Source organism: Micrasema longulum, unplaced genomic scaffold (genome assembly GCF_059751315.1).
Source record: "Micrasema longulum isolate JH-2025_06_02 unplaced genomic scaffold, ASM5975131v1 h1tg000987l, whole genome shotgun sequence".
Lineage (NCBI taxonomy): Eukaryota > Metazoa > Arthropoda > Insecta > Trichoptera > Brachycentridae > Micrasema > Micrasema longulum.
In genome coordinates, this window is record NW_028278176.1 from 644326 (window position 1) to 662178 (window position 17853).

The following is a 17853-nucleotide window of genomic DNA, read 5'->3' on the forward strand; positions in this document are numbered from 1 at the left end:
TTAAAATTTTTATTGTTTAAATGTATACTATGTATTGTTACAAGAAATGTACTATTTTTTTTATGTACCGTCCCAAATGAGTTTTCTCGTACAACTCCTGGGAATATAATATCATGATATTCATGTCTTATATGTTTTATTAATAAAATTAAAAAAAAAAAATTAAAAAAAATCTAAAAAATTTACGTTGTACTCTTTCTTACTTTAAAGTATGAACATTTTAAAACAGGTTCTTTGTAGAACAGAAATTTTTCTTTCGAATGAAGAACCTTTGCACTTCCTTTTTTTATTTAAAAAACATTACGAACGTTTAAAACCAGAGTATAATAACATTTGAGATGTCTCAAAAGTAGTAATTTTTCTGAGTTCGTAACACACTTTTACAAACAATAATTTATTTAACTTTGAAGATGGTTTCGAAATTTTACACACAAATCAAAAAGGAAGTACTGTTATCATTTAGCATTTGCAATTTTATTTTTTCTCTCCCCAAAATCACCCATAAACTCCCCTCCCTTAGCCACACACACTCACCCCTCACTGTGTACATTACATACGTATTGTGTTTGTTTGAGATGAACCCCGAAGACTTGGTTAATCATTCAAAAATAAAGCAGACACACACGTACGATACAAAGTGATTTATTTTAATATATTAATTAACAGTGTTAAGTAAAGAGCACATCTATTTCGCAAATCATTATTTTAATATGCTATTCATTGTATCTGCCGTTCCACCTTTGTCAACAAATTTGCACGTTTTTGTCGCATAAAATAATATGTTTTTCTTCTTTCATTTTCCAAGCACGTACGCAATTTTCCACCTAATCAAATTTGATCAGCTTCCATATAATTGTTTCTTAAATAATCGTAGGAAGGCATAAAGCAGGTACAAAGCAATATTTGCTTTTAAATCTTTTGCTCATTTGTTTTTTTGACAAAACAGGTTTAATTACTGTTTGAAATGAGCTAATTGAGCTTATGTCTTAAGAGACGTCTTTATTTCACATATTTATTTAAATAAAATTGTGCTAGCTAGCTCACTAGCTGTTTCTGTTGAAACTAATAATTTTAGTTTTAATTTACTAGACAAATTTACACATATAAGTTTTTGTGACTTCTCGTTTGATTTGATTTTAAATTAGTATTGCCTTCATAAATATGTAGATAACACCGAGTCATATGCCAGGGGCGAATCGTCCATATAAGCGATTATGCGCAGCTTACATTATATGTGACTATTGATAATTTTTATTTTAATATTTTTTTTACGCTCACAAGGATTTCACATACATGAAAATTATATTAAATATGAGGATATAAACAACATAAAATTATTTTAAAAATACAATATAAAGCAACAAAAGATCGAACAGTGTTTAGAAGTAAAGCTGGTATAAAAAAAGAAGATGAGTATATAATCAACATATTTAAAAAAAATATACAATATAAAGAAATAAAAGAGAGGTACAGTATTAAGAAGTATAGTTGGTATAAAAATAAAAATAAAAAGATCAGTGTATTAACAACTTTTTTTTTTAAATACAATATAAAGTAATAAAATATAGAACTGTGTCAAAGAAGTTAAGTTGGTTTAAAAAAAATAAAAAAATATATCATGTATGTATAAATATTTTTTATTTTATAATGTTTTATAGTAATTATATTCAGTTAATCATTTGTATTTATTATAAATTACCATTACCGTGTATATATTCGTCCAAAAATAAATATAAATATCAATAAAGCGCGCTCAGCCTGTTTCCAGTGAATGAAGAAACTAGCTTATTACTTCAGCTTATTTCTTCATAGAAATATGTATACTTGATTTAAATTCGTAAAATCCAGTTGCAGTTATTTTCTCCTTAAGTAAGCTTGCAGATAACAGATATTATTTGAAGATTGTCTATTCGAAGTATTTCGAACATGATTTCCCAAGACCTGTTTTAAAAATAATATCTACTGAATTTCACTGTGGTCTTTTTTTATTCAAATAGAGTAGAATATTGCAGTTATAAATATATTACAAAAATAATTGCGGTTTAAGTTCATTTAAAAGATTATTGTTAATAATATTCAGCTGAAGCAGGGAGATGATGTCTCTCAGAACCACAGAAAAAAATGACATTTATGTATCTATATGTAAAAAATATATATTTTACTAATTATATGTACCTATACGTAAAAATTGATTTATATTTTTTGTAGATTACCTACAAAAAATCCCCGCTCGCCACTGTACCCGCCACCTACAATCATTCACCCATGAATTAATATTTTGATTTTTCTTTGGGTCAAATTTCTGTCAAATAATTAATCTTTTATCGGTCTGTATCTGGGTTAATGGAGAATACAGTTCCATGCGTGAAATAGAACCAGATTTCCGGACGAGTCTTTTTGACCAAATATTGAACCTTAGGTAAAAATCCTGAAAAATAAAATCGAGTAGAGAAAAGTCCGCATCGAAGTTAAGTGGTTGGAGCATTCGCCTTCTATGCTTGAGGTACTTACTTGGTTCGATTTTTGTGCAGGTCGACATAAATTATCAATTAATAAGGTGGCACCTGAAGCGTAAGACTGATCACCCTACCTTCCTGTAATAAATTATCTAGATACATTCTATTGGTTGTACCAATGCAGTGTAGTTGTACTTTTACTGAAAGACGATTAAAAGTTGTCAAAATAATCGTTGATACTTTTTTATTTGATTTACGTTTTTTTATTTAAATTGAAAACATATTATACATAATTTTATACACGGTTTTTCAGGGCCAGAACTCGAAACTTCAGATGAATATTTCTCATGGTAAGCTTTAAAAAAAATCCTAATTTTTTTTCCATAAAGTCATTAAAAAAAAAATGTTATCACAAAATGCAGTAAATTCTCAATTTTCCGGACAAGCTGCCTCTCCACAAACCCCTACCCCTGTCCTACCCAGCCGCTTCCCTTGTCCGCGTCTGGTGCGTATCGCTTCGTTGGTCAAATACGTTTTCATCGCAATTTTTTTTTGTCGGGGAGGAGTAGGGGTTTGCGGAAGGGATGCTTGTCCGAAAAATTAAAGATGTGCTCCATTTTGAGATAATAAAAAAAAAGATTTTTTTTTAATGACTTTTTGGAAAAATATTATTAGGATTTTTTAAAGCTTACCATGAGGAATATTCCTCTGAAGTTTCGCAGTCTGGCCCTGAAACACGTGTATAATATTCCCAAGAAGTTTTTGGAAAAAAACTCGTTTAGGGATATGGAGATAGCAATATTTATTTACAGGCGTATTTATATTTCAAATTTTAATATTATTTACAAAAGCAAAATAAAAATTATGACACATTATAAATCAACAACTTATTGCAAAAGATAATTATTAATACAAACTTATCTTTTATATTCTATCTAAGCTATTATGAGTATACAAAGTATGTTTTATGATACATATATAAGAAAATGTAAAAAGTTTAAGGTATTATTAATTGTTCTGAAATAGCTCTCATAAATCAAATAAAAAAAACGTTTTATTTTCGTAAAAAAATATTGAAATTATTTCTTACGAAAAATTGTCATGGTTCAATAAACTCGTATTATTTATGCCTCGTACATAATGATCATTTTTATGTATTTTTACTGTCATAATGGATACTTTTTCATACTCGTTGAGAATATGTTGTAATTCCGTAGAAAAATATTATGTCTCTATCGCTCTGGGGCGGCTAATGACTCGGGGAAGGGTAGTTTACCGTAAGCGACTGCAGGGTGGTACCCTCCTAGATGCAATAAACTTTGTTTCGTCTTATGAATGTGTTATCATTATCATTATTATTATGGATAACTTATATAGCGCCATTTTCGTAATAAAATACCTCAAGGGCGCTTTACATAGTGATTCTATTGTTAAATTTGTAATTTAATAGAAAAAAATTATTTTGTTGTCACATGCTACGGATTTATTCAAATGATTTAGAGAACAAGTGGGTTTTAAGTTTTTTCCGAAACATCACTTCACTTTCACAGCCTCGCACCTCTGCTGGGAGAGCATTCCATGCCATAGGGCCTGCGACCGCAAATGCGCGTTCACTAAATTTAGTGCGCTGTTTGCGTAGAGGTATAACAACTTTTCCTCTCGCCGTAGACGTAGCTGATCTAAGCGTGAGACGCCTGTCAGCTAGTTCATCTGGAATGCATAGTTCCCTTAGATATTCCGGAGCAGAGTTGTGCAGTGACTTATACATAAGCCAACAGAGTTTGTATTCGACCCTCTGTGGAAGACGTAGCCAGTGTAGTTCCCGAAGTAGTGGAGTGATATGACTGAACTTAGAGATTCCGAAAATAAGTCTTGCTGCGGCATTCAATACAGATTGTAGGCGAGTCATTTTGTTCTTACATATGTTATGTACTTACATAGTACGTATTGTATTTCGGTAGTCAGATGGCAGAAGGGAACATCATTATTTTTGTTTATGATTAAGTTTTCAAAAGTTTTAATTAATATTTCAGTAAATACACGCAGAAAAAAAATCAGCGTCACTTAGAATGGTAATTTATTATTGAAAAGCAACACTAAAATATTTTAGTTTGTGGATTAAAGTCTTGAAATTGAGACGTATTTCAGCTCTCCTGAACATTTTTGAAAATCACAGATGGTCCTCGCACATACCTGCCATCTGACTACCGATTTAGTTTGCTGGTGGTAGAAATTACGTTCTCCACAGGATGTAATATACCCGGAGTTCTGATGCATTTGGCACTAAACCATCTGGTAAAGCCCCCTGGGACCAATATTAACATCCTATGCAATTCAGAAATAATGTATTTTTATTTAAAGGTGTCGTTAATAGTGTGCACCTGAAAACCATATGCTTCGTTGCTTGAGAAATATAATTTTACGTGAATCTCAGGATTTTTTGCATCAAACCTACCCCTAGGACCAAAACATGCATTATGTAAATCCATACGCAGTCCTTTGAGGATGAATTAGAAATGAACGTCGTTATGCAGAAAGCAGCCAACCATATAAAAATGAAACTGAGATAATAGCACTTTTGTGAAATGAGTGAATTATCAAATCCAAACTAAAGTTGGAATGTTTTTGACTTTAACAAATTATAAACAATGAATACATAAGTTTTTTTAAATATTACAAACTAGAATCTTATTATGTATTTGACCAGTTTTAATGATTTTTTTAAAACCATAAAATTTTGCTAGAGATGTGGATGTTTTCTGCGAATTGAGAAATGCTTTTTTTGTGATCGACACCATTTTCAGAAGGTGATTAAGACAGTTTTTTGTACGAAAGTGGTCTGGGTGTTTTTAACAGAACATAGAATTTACCTTCCTGCACCCGATAACATCAATATCTAATTTTTTTTTAAATTGTGGACTGGCTGCTTTCTGCATAACTACGTTCAAATCTAATCTCTCGTGGTTACTAAGTCGCTCTGACGTAATAGTTAGTTTTAAATAAATACGGTAGCTTTCAAGTTTAACAGTATAATGGCTTTTGTAATATCTTTTAAATAATAAATTAAAATACAACATCTTTGTGTCTTGTCAATTGATCTAGTGGACTTAAATTAATCCTTCTCTTTGTGCTACTACATCGGCACATAACAAATGATCTCTAGAAAAATAACTTACTAAAATATCATTTCAGGTTAAGAAAAATAAATCATCCTTAAAAAATAGTAAGGAAACAAAATGTTAGAATGCTGTATTTTTTTTTGTTTTTAAGCTAAGAATATTTTTTCCCAATTGTTTATAAAATATTTGACAAATAGTTCAACAAAAAAGAATCTCTACAAAAGGGATATGGAAGTGTAGGCATTTACAGGGATTTTCACCTTTAATTGTTTAAGGGATAACTACATAGTTTTTTGCCCATGTTTGACCATCTTCATTTCTTTAACTCTCCCATCTGCTAATATCTGTCGAACTTGATAATATTACTACAGAGTGAAATTCTTTATTGTTCTACAAACGTTGGTCATACTCAAAATTATCTCTAAAAGTTGGGTTGCGGTCCTGTGAGTAGTGTCGCGGACTCAGGATTAGTAGGTCCGAGGTTCGAATCCCGCTCTGCCACAACTTTTTTCCCACTTTCTAACACGATTGTTTACGAATAAAAGAAAATGGCCACAAAATTTAAATATTTGGATAAATCATATGAATGCAAACATTAATAAAAACAAAGTTTTCAATTAGAATAATGTACGTGTTTTACTGTATTGTACTAGGGGTTTTTGCCTTTCGAAATATGTGTGCTAATACTTCTTTTAATCAAATGCCAACTTTGACTCGGAATAATTTTAGTTACTTAATTTACCATTTGCTAATGCTATTATAAATTAGATAGAATTTTACGGTGCTAATACTAATCATACCATCAGTACTCGAAATGGTAAAAAAAAAAAACTGTTATTTTGAAACATTTTTCTTAAGAAACCGCTAAAATATTTTCACAAAAAAAAAATGTTCTTCGAAAAAAAAACATTAAAAGTTAGTTTTTGGAAACAGCTCAAACAGTCTCCTTAGAAAAATAACATGTTGATGTGTAATAAAAATTAGTCAAGATATTAAATGAAAATGGTCAGGATATACAAAAATGTTTAAAAAAACAGTTTCAAAAGTTTTCAGAGCACACCCCATGGAAATGAAAAAATAAAAACTGTTTTTTTATGTAACAATTGAATTCATTTAGGTAAACCTATTCCAGCTATTGTTTATACCTGATTTTTTTGTCTAAGCTGATCTAAACTGTTATTCAGGTACAATTTTACAAAACAGTTTCATTTGTCATACGGCAACTGTTACTGTTTCTTATTTTAAGTAACTGAAACGCTCATCTCTACTAGGTACACATTTCGCCACATTCCGTGTGTATACGTATTCGTCGGCGGATTGACGTATAAATGACGTCACGCATCTTCCCCGTCTAATCAAATAATTATATACATTTATTTTATAATGTTAGTAATGCCCGATCGTACAGTACACGGTTCATACAGTGACTGAAGCCTTGGACTTTCCAACTCTTCTCGCGAGTGGGAGGACAAATAAAACATAAAACTAGCGATCGCTTCGCGCGCACTCCAGTATCATACTGACAGTGAAAGAACAAATGCTAGCGAATCAATCCAATTCAAATTTCAAATCGAATTCTTCGATCGAACATCGCGGACGCACGCGCTAAACGACCGCAATTCAAATAAAAAACAAATCCATTTCTAATTTTGACAGATCGTTCCACATTATATTGGAAATTATTCAAAGGAATTCAGCATTTTAAAGTATTGAACCAACTAATATTAGGTGCGATTTTCCCCCGAGGAAACGGTGAACTAATTAAACTGTCACATTTTAAAACTTTAATTCGGAATTTTGTTTGTTTAAACTACAAGAATCTGATGAAACTGTTGTAACTGATTTTTTTGTGCTGTTTCCCTTTTGGGCTATTAGTGTTTTTTTCTTTAGGGTTTCTAAAACCTTTTAGAATTTTTCTGTGTTTTCGGGCGTTGTAATTTAAACCATTAGTTACATGTTGAGGTGTTAAGTGCTTTAATTTATTTAAAAGGGATTAAACACATCATGACGTTTGTATGGATGGCCGCCCTAAATCTTGGATTGACGCTCGGAGCCACATTGGCTGTTGTCAAATCGTAAGTTGTTATTTTGTTTTTGATTTATATTATTGTATTCACTAATGTTTTTAATATTGTGTCATATGAAATTATTCAACATTAATGATGTTTTTACTATCATTGGATATTTTTTTAAAACATTACACTCGATTGAACGTAGTTATGCAGAAAGCAGCCGGCCATAGAAAAGTGAAACTGATATAATAGCACTTTTATGAAACGAGTGAATGATCAAATCTTCACGACAGTTGGAATGTTTTTGATTTTGACAAATGATAAACAATGAATACATTAGTTTTTTTTCATTACAAACAAGAATATAAGTATGTATTTAACCAGTTTTAATGATTTTTAAAGTACCTTCAGATCTTTCTAGTGCTGTGGGTGTTTTTTGCAAATTAAGAAATGCCGTTTTTGTGATCGACACTTTTTTCAGTAGGTGATTATTTATTTATTTATTTATATACGGCATTTCTGCGATTTACATATATGTGGTATAAAGAGTGCTTAGAAATAAAAAGATTAAAAATAAAAAAAATCGAGTATGAAATATTAATATACTCGTACTATACACATTATTAATTACTTGAAATACATAGATATTTTAAAGAAATTATACAATAACAAAATACATTAATCAATCAAATTATAACTATTCCAACCCAATCTTCTGAAGATGATTTGCTCTTTTTGATAAAAATATGTTGGTCACTTTATTTTTTAAGTTAGGCAGAGATAAACTAAATATATATATTATAGTTTAATACCCGTATGCAGAGACGAAACTTAAGGTAAGGAAGGTACATTCTAATTTCAAACGAAGAGAATAACCCGAAGGTGAAGACAATAAAATATACTTTCCTCACCTTAAGGTTTGTCTCTGCATACGGGTATATTTGTATTAAAAGGGTCTGACTGTTTTAGCAGAACATAGAATTGACCTTTCTGCACCCAAAAACAACAATATCATTTTTTTTTCGAAATTGTGGACTGGCTGGTTTCTGCATAACTACGTTTAATTATAGATAACTATGTTTTGTTTATATTGTAACACGTGCCGACGTGCCCTGAGCCCCGATTACAATAGCAGTGTTCATCATCATTCTCTTTCCGCACCTAATGGTACATACGTCGCTGAATTGGTCAATCGCAGTGTAACGTGATAATTTGTCTTTCATGAATGTAAGACGACCAGTCTTACGCTTCAGGTGCCAGTCCAGGAACTATGAAATATTCTAGTGTAAAAACGCCCATTTTTTTTATTGAATTATTTTTTTTATTAATAAATTTCATAAAGGTACATGTTTTTTTTAATTCTCTACATATCTACTTTTACACATCTAGTAAATGTTATCACTGTAACTCTCCAAAAAATGAGACTAACTCTTGTGCTTGGAGAGTGACTTACACTGTTTTAGTTGTTTATTTAGGAGTTTATATAATTTTAAATACGAGTACATGAGAAAAAAAAGAACATAGGACATATAAAGAAAAAACATAAAACAATAATACATTCAAACTAATTAAAATTTAATGTTGTTTTTACACGTGTTCAAAAAATTTCTTTAGATTTACTTTAAATTTATTTATTGATATATTATTTTCAATTGTTTTTAGTTCATTGGGAAGATTATTATAATTTTTTACACCTTTGAAGACAAAGCTATTTTGACCATGACTTGTGTGGAATTTAGGAATGTTCATATTATGTTGTTATCTGGGTGACTTATTCATCTCAAATTCTTTTATTTTTTATTTTTTATAAATTTGTATAATAGAATTTATTTTATAAAGAGTGTCTACTGTATGACCTTAAATGTTTTATACAGACTTTCCGTATTAAATGTTAAGGGTTTCTTTAGAATTACTTTAATAATTCATCTTTGTACTATTTTAAGAGGGTTTAATATATTGGCGTATAAACCACCCCACCCTACAATACCATATTGTAACAAAAATTGTACAATCAAGTAATAAGCTATTTTTAAATTATTGATTTTTTAAATATTCTTGAATCTAATAAATATGTTTATACGTTTTCTAATTCTTAATAAATATTTCATTTTAATCATGCCGGGAATCGAACCCGAGACTTCTTGCATGGTAGGCAAGCGCCCTGACCACTACACCACGAGGTCGAAATAGCACAGTTAGTAACATAAATTATCTTCAATGATCTATGAAGTGAAATTTAATTTCTGTATCTCAGAGGCAGACGGATGCAAATCCATAATTTGATGAAATTACATTTCGATTTTCGTATCCAGTTAATGATCATGTCCATTGATTTTGAAAAAATGTAAGTCCTATAATCAATGAACCAATGTATGAAGAGACAACATACAAATTAATGTACTGAATTATTAGAAATCACTTAGAGAAAGTAGATTCTTTTGGCTATTGTTGAACATTTGACGTTTGGATTTGCATCCGTCTGCCTTTGAGGTACAGATTTTGCCTACGAACTGTGTATATTTTTCTATTTAAAACATCTTCAATAACATGTTATCAGCGAAGACATTTTTAATCAAATAATCATATTTTCGTCAAAAAATAGATTTTACCCAACAGGCAATTTAAGATGGCTCTGTCAACTTCCCGTTGTAATTAAGGCCCAGGAGTTTATTTAATATATCTCTGTGGTATATTGTTCAAGACGCTTGACTCGCGCAAGGATGGGTACGGGTTCGATTCCCGGTGAGAACACGAAAAAATAATGTGATTTTACTCAAGCCCGAGTGTTCTGTGCTGTAATTTACCATTGTGATTGGGCTTCCTGGCCTGAACAATATCCTAAACGGCAATATTTCATTGTTTCTGGAATGGCACCCGAAGCGTGAGGCTGATCACCTTACCTCCACGTGACAGATAATCAAAATACGCTGCATTTTCTGTAACAATGCAGTGTCCTATGGACCCCTGGGTGTGAAAAAAGAAATCGCGGTTATTAAATTCACAATAATATTAATTGAATTTTCGTATTATGTGGTTATCAAAAATGCTATCAGTACTCAGTACATTAAGTAACGAATCAATGAACTTGTATGACCTTGCTCTTTTTTAATACATATTATATAGGTCACTTACCTTTTTCAATATTAATTACTTCAAAAATGTTTTCAATGAAAGTATGGCGGGGAACAAACTGTTTTGTAACCTCGGAACCAAAGGCGTATAGCCAAACTGTATACTGACACAGAATAGAGGTGTTCTGCAATCGACCGCAAATTTTTCTGTAAATTAATGTAAAACACACTGGATGTACAAATTAATGAACTTGTATGACCTTGCTCTTTTCATATACATATTATATAGGTCACTTGCCTTTTTTAACATTAATTACTTTTAAAATGTTTGTAAGTTGAAGTATGGCGGGGAATAAACTGTTGTATAGCCAAACTGTATACTGGCACAGAACAGAGGTGTTCTGCAATCGATCGCAAATTATTCTGTAAATGTCAAACACACTGTATGTACGAATCAATGACCGTGCTCTTTTCATATACGTATTATATAGGTCACTTACCTTTTTTAATATTAATTACTTAAAATGATAAGGTTAAGCTATGGCGGGGAATAAACTGTTTTCTTACATTTCATTTTTCATTTCATTTCTTTTTTTTTTTGACACCACAACAGGCCAGGAGGCCCAATTACAATGGTGAAACATTACATTACAGAACAACCAGGCTTGAGAAAAATCACATTTTAATTTTTGTGTTCTCACCGGGAATCGAACCCGGAACCTTCCGTGCGTGAGTCAAGCGTCTTGACCACTATACCACGGAGGCCGCCGGAGGTTACCTCGGAACCGGAGGCGTATAGCTAAACTGGATACCGGCACAGAACAGAGGTGATCTTCAATCGATCGCAAATTATTCTGTAAATGTCAAACACATTGTACACGAATCAATGAACTTGTGTGACCTTGCTATTTTCATATACATATTATATAGGTCACTTGCCTTTTTTTAATATCAATTACTTATTAAAATTCAGTTGGGGTATGGCGGGGAATAAACTGATTTCCAACCTCGGAACCGGGGGCGTATAGCCAAACTGTATGCTGACACAGAACAGAGGTGTTCTGAAATCGATCGCAAATTATTCTGTTAATGTAAAACACACTGTATAATACAGAGAATCTCTGTGTTGTATGCATTTTGATTCAGAACAAAACACATGAGTTCAGACTGCCACAACGACCCTCGGCTCTTTGTTAGGCCTTGTTAGGCCTTGTTAGGCTTCAGTCAGGTCAGGAGACGCCGGGTAGGTTAGGTAGATGACTTATTAGAAGTGGTTAATTTTATAATCTTTTGTTTGCAATTGAATTTTCATGTTAAATTAACATTATAACTACAATGAAAAAATAAAATATTTAAAAAAAAACAAGTAATGAGCAAAAAGTTTCGCCTATATTAAGTACAACAACAACAACAAACCATCGTGCCGTTTTTCCGTAAGGGTAGACAGAGAGGACAGAACACCACACCACTCTATCTTGCATACAGATCTCGCTTCATCTACATTCATACATCTTTTCATGCACGCGCGCCGATCATTCCGACTTTTGACATGTCCATCTTCAAGCATTTATAGCTTACCTGTAAATAAAATCACCATTCGCCACTGATAGGTACTTGTATGTATGTAATATATAAATAATAATGAATATGTGCATATTGTGCATACGGTAAGGTTATATTTTATTTGTCTTTTCTTTCTTTAAAATAATTTAAACTGTAAATTATTATTATTTATTAAAATGTAATTGCCTAGCTTGGATCGGGTTATGTACCTTTGTTGTTAGCTGGGCAAAGTTTTTAACAATAAAATGTATATGTGATAAAATGTTTAAATAAATTTAATTGATTAAGCGAATCATTCCTTTCTGGTATTCCATAGATAACAGACAACCGATATTGTGAGGAATTTTTTTCATGTGTAACTTTAAAAAATAAATTATAAAAAAAATTGTAACTAGAAATTTGGCATTGATAATTGTGACGTCAAGATTCAGGACGATATTCCATAAAAGTTTAAACGGTTAGGAACAAAGTTAAAAATTAACATGAATCGTGACGTATTAGGGGCGTGGCCTATGCAATGTCCCTTTGCAGGAATTCAAAATTACGAATTTAAAAATATTTTTTATGCTACTAATAAGTATCAAAAAAATTTTTTTTTACTCAACAGTATTTCATGGACCCTTAATACTTTAATTATTTTAAAAAATAAAACGTGATATTTCCCTATTGTGTTTGGTCCGCCGGGATACATAACCTTAAACATTAAATTTAAAACACATAAAATTACATGTCGTGATTCATTAAAATCATATATTGATTTGAATACATGACTTGTCTATTGGTAGCATTTGTGGAGGAGTTTAAAAATATGTGTTTTTACTAGATAACTCACAAAGGCCGATTTTTAAGTAATTATTATTGTTATTATTTTATTATTATTTATTATTATTTTTCTTTATATATAGGATGAATCGAATCTCTTATAATCGTCAAAAAATAAATTATAACTATAAAGTATAAATCAATAAAATATAAATCATTAAAACATAAATCAATAATTAGTAAATTAAACCTATGAAACGAATTTAAATCAAAAAATTAAAATCAATAATCGCCAATCTAATGCCAAGCTGTCTTCTCCTGCAAATATTCATCGACTATATAGAAGTTCTTTCCAAATAGAATGTGCTTGACAAAACCTTTATTTTGTTAGCAAAGCCTGAATTTCAAGAGGTACCTTATTGTAGAATCGAATGCAGTTTGAGGCAAAAGAGTGATATTTTTTTTTGCAGTCTAGTAGTGGGCACAACTGTAGTCCTTAAAATATAGCTTGATTAGATTGACGATTGTCAGCAAAAGTGACGACATAACTTTGTAGGAACGTCTAAGGAGTGGTTTATATTGACACACGAAAAATCATTCGTATGCCATGTTGATGTATTTTTTTAATACAATGCTTGACATATAAATCAACATAATTGTATAAAATCAGCTTTAAGACAAAAAAATACTAAAATAACCCTTATTATTAACGAAGTTCTTACAAGGTTACGTCATTTTGCAAAAATGTTAGAGATGTGACAAATTGATCGGTCGAATAAAAAAATAATTCATTTGTTGTTGTTCATGAAAAAAAGTATTTAATGTCTTATTTTTTAGTAAATAACTGTATTAAACAAACTATAATAGGCTTATTTTTGTGTTTTTATATCAATTTTCGGAAACAGAGTTTCATATTTGCATGAACAAACTGATAAAATCGATTTAATCGGTACATGATCAGTGATCAGTAATTTCCTATCACTTGGCATTAGTTTAGCAACTGTTATTTTAATCAAGCTATATTTTAAGGACTATAGGCTAATAAGCGGAATGGGGAATGTTGTAGTACTTAAAGTGGCCACTTAACCCAGCCAATGACAGGTCATAAGCCCTGTAAACGCTCGAATATCCATAATCCTGAATTTGAGAAAAAAATTCTACCTCATCTCTGTAGGGATATAAATAAAAAATAAAAAACTATACCATATCTTTATTTCTAGTGTTGAACCTATGGAAATCTCCGTTTCTTCTAAAATCAACAATATTTTTATGAACGTACATTAAATTTTCATAGATATATTGACATGTGACTGTCAATATATTGATTTTTTAAACATATGTCAGAGCGATCTCGGGGATTCATATTGTTACCTGTGGTAATTACTAATTACCGTACAATTTGAGAAACGAACGAATTTACTAACTGAAAGAGTGACATAAGAGGTTCTGAGAGATTCCAGAATGAATCTGAAAATCCACCTTGAAAAAGCCGAAGGATCGGGTTACAGGCTTAGTGTTGTCATATTAATGAATGTAATTAATTTTCCACCCGCAGTTAATAGTAGAAATGAGGCGCAAGAATAATAATTATTTACGGGTGACATTTGCTTTTGACACTTAAAACCGTGACGACAATTATTTGTATCTACTCTCGTTTGTATTTCGGATTTGTGCTGTTAAATTGTATTATTTCCGTCTGCAAATGTTAATGCGGTTAGCGAAAACATTTATCAAAATAACATGGCGTTACTCTGTTCAACGAGATGAGTACGAAAACCAAGATTCAAAATTTATTTAAGGTGATTCTAAAAGAAAATATGAAACTATTATCCACGTATGGCGCTTTTATCATTATTTATTGAAAAATGCCATTTTTCGTTTATTTTTAACGGAAATTTTACAAAACTTGGTTTGCGGAAACTTTACACTGTATTGATTGTAACAAATTAAACGAGGACTTAAACAGAATATCTGAGTGGCTCAAAATTAATAAACTTCAGCTTAATGTTGGAAAAACAAAATACATGGAGTTAGGAAGGAAAAAGCCAAACCCAAGGATGAATGTACTTATTGATAATGAAACCATAGAAAAGGTTAATGAAATGAAATATTTGGGGATAATACTTGATTCAAAATTGACATTAAATGCAAATTTTGAACACGTTAATAAAAAAATATCAAAAAAAATATTTTTCCTTAGTAGATTGAGAAATAAATTAAATAAAGATACTGCAGAACTAATTTACAAAACAATCATTCTTCCACATATAGATTACTGCTCAACAATATTATTTTTAGCAAACGAAGGAAATTTAAATAAACTAGAAATTTTACAAAATAAAGCGATGAGAATAGTTCTTAAGAAAAATAAATATAGCAATGTAAAAAAAATGAGAGATGAACTAAAATGGTTATCTGTAAGAAGGAGACTTAAATTTAATATGTTGATATTTATACATAAATTTTTTCACGATAAATTACCAAAATATTTTAAGGATAAAGTTGTCTTAAACAAAAATTGTCATGAATATGCTACTAGACAAAAGGATAAAATAAGACTACCATTATTGAAAAGAGCTGAGTCGCAAAATTGTTTGATGTATAAGGGTTTAAAAATGTATGATGAGATGCCTGAATGTATGAAGAATGAAAAGTGTCTGAAAGAATTTAAAAATAAATGTATAAGTTACTGTAAGGAAATGTAAATATATATAGATGATGTAAATGTACATTATAGTTTATATTAGTTTTAATATAAGCTAACTTAAGAAATAAATAAAAAAAAACAAAAAAATACCATAACAATATAATTCAGGTCCTTTTCACAAAATGATGTACAAAACAAAAAATAGACAAGTTATTTTTTTGTTTTGTACACCATTTTGTGAAAAGGACCTAAATTATATTGTTATGGTATTTGTGACAATCAATAAAGTGTAAAGTTTCCGCAAACCAAGTTTTGTAAAAATTGCATTTTTCAATAAAAAATCATAAAAACGCCATCTATGACTAATTCGTTTCGTGATTTTGTTTAGAATTTCCTTAATTTAATTTTGTTTCTTTAAATTTAACATTATGTCTGGGCGGATAAAGGAATTTAAAAAAAAATAGACTCAGAATTCTGGACGAGTATTTTAGCAGATGGCTTAATCCTTAGTCAAATGGTGATGAATCTGCCTCCATGCACAAGCAAGATAAAAATACGAGAAAAAATATAGTAACTCATACCCGTATCCAATGGTGCCTAGGGCACGATCTTGTCCCAACTTAATACAGAACATTTCACGGAGTTTGAACTGTATTTTTTTATAGCGTATCGCCTTAATAAACTCATTTTATCAATTTTTGCAAACGAATAACTCGTTTGTTTACAATGCATTGAAAGTAATCCGCAGTAGAAAATCAATTTACTGAACGTCATAATATCCAACGTGAATACGTTTTAACGAGGTCGGCGAATGCGGATATGGAGCGACGGAAGTACGGAAGTACTCCCGTACAGTTCGTTGTTCCGTTCTCTACGCGGATACCTGACGGAAAGTCATCGTATACCTACTTTGAATGAAGTATATCTTAAATACACTTGTGCATCTTAGACAATGAATAAATACTCGTAGACAGCAATCTTAACCCCGTAAGTACCAATACGAGAGATAAGGTTAGATTATTTATTTTTTAAACCGTTCGCAAGGCCAATAGACGTTTAGACATTTTGTCTTGTTCTTTATTTCTCGTCATCAAATCAAATATAATTTTACACTCCCACTTTCTTGCATTCATCATTCATCATCTGTCGTCACTTCCCTTATTTTCTCTTCGCACTTTCTCCACATTTTGTGGCTTTTTTAAATATAAATAATATTATTTAAATTGTTTGTCATTTCCTTTTTTATATTGTTGTGAACTGACATTTATTGATAAATACATAAAATTTCAAATATCTGCCTTCTAATAACATACAAAATGATAAATCAAACTTCTATAACTAACTTATACAAAAAAATATTCATTTAAAAATGTGAATTGAACAGGAATGTTGCGTCTCATAAAATGAAATAATACGGACCAAAATGGACACCAAGTCGTTGGAACAATAGGCATTATCTCCCAGTCTACACACGTGCGTTTCCAAAAATTCTCCAGCAGCCTAGTGGACCATATGGTGACGATATCTACCTTCTGTCTACAAAAGATTCTCTTCGGACATCTATCTCCCTTTGTTAACCATGGAGTTGATACAGTGCTTTATTTATTTAGTTTTTTATTGCTTAGTTCTTGGCACGAACACTTGACAAACTTACTACTATGCTCTATTTTTTTAAAATTTATCGATATCATTCTAACTTTGCTAGAATTCCACTCGTCCATGCGCTTTGTAGCTGCACGATGATTGGTTATCTAGCTTTCATATACCAACTTAAAAATACCTAAATTTTATAAATGGGGTCTAGAATTCCAATCGTCTATGCGCTTAGTAGCTGCAAAACGTGTTGTAATCTTACTCCTTTTTATTATTCATATTATTTTTATTTTTTTTAGTATCATTAATACACTAAATTTATTTGTTAATTTTTAAAATGTGTAAATGGGGGCTAAATTTCTAACTGTCTATGCGCTCTGTAGTTGCAAGACGTCCTGTAATCTAGCTCCTATCTGTTATAATTTTTTATTGATCTTAATTGAAAACGAGGAACTAGAATCCCAACCGTCCATGCGCTCTGTAGCTGCAAGACGTACTGGGATATTTATTGATTGTACAGCGCCCTTGAGGTGATTTTTACAAAAATGGCGCTATATAAATTATCCAACTATATATTGTTTTAACCGTCGCTTTATTTTGTGTAACTTAAGTTAATAAATATAATTGGAT

The 17853-nt window shown here is 30.8% G+C and overlaps 1 protein-coding gene across 2 annotated transcripts in view; it reads left to right on the forward strand.

Annotated features, from left to right (window-relative positions):
• Positions 1–17853, forward strand: part of Flo2 (flotillin-2) — a 704941-nt gene that overhangs the window by 603620 nt on the left and 83468 nt on the right. Inside the window, exon 1 of one of the 2 annotated variants that reach the window (XM_088232454.1) lies at positions 7079–7650. The exons of the other annotated variant lie outside the window; for it this stretch is intronic. The gene's annotated coding sequence lies outside the window, so the exon portion shown is untranslated. Of the gene's footprint in view, positions 1–7078; positions 7651–17853 lie in introns of those variants that run through there. 2 annotated transcript variants of the gene reach the window in all.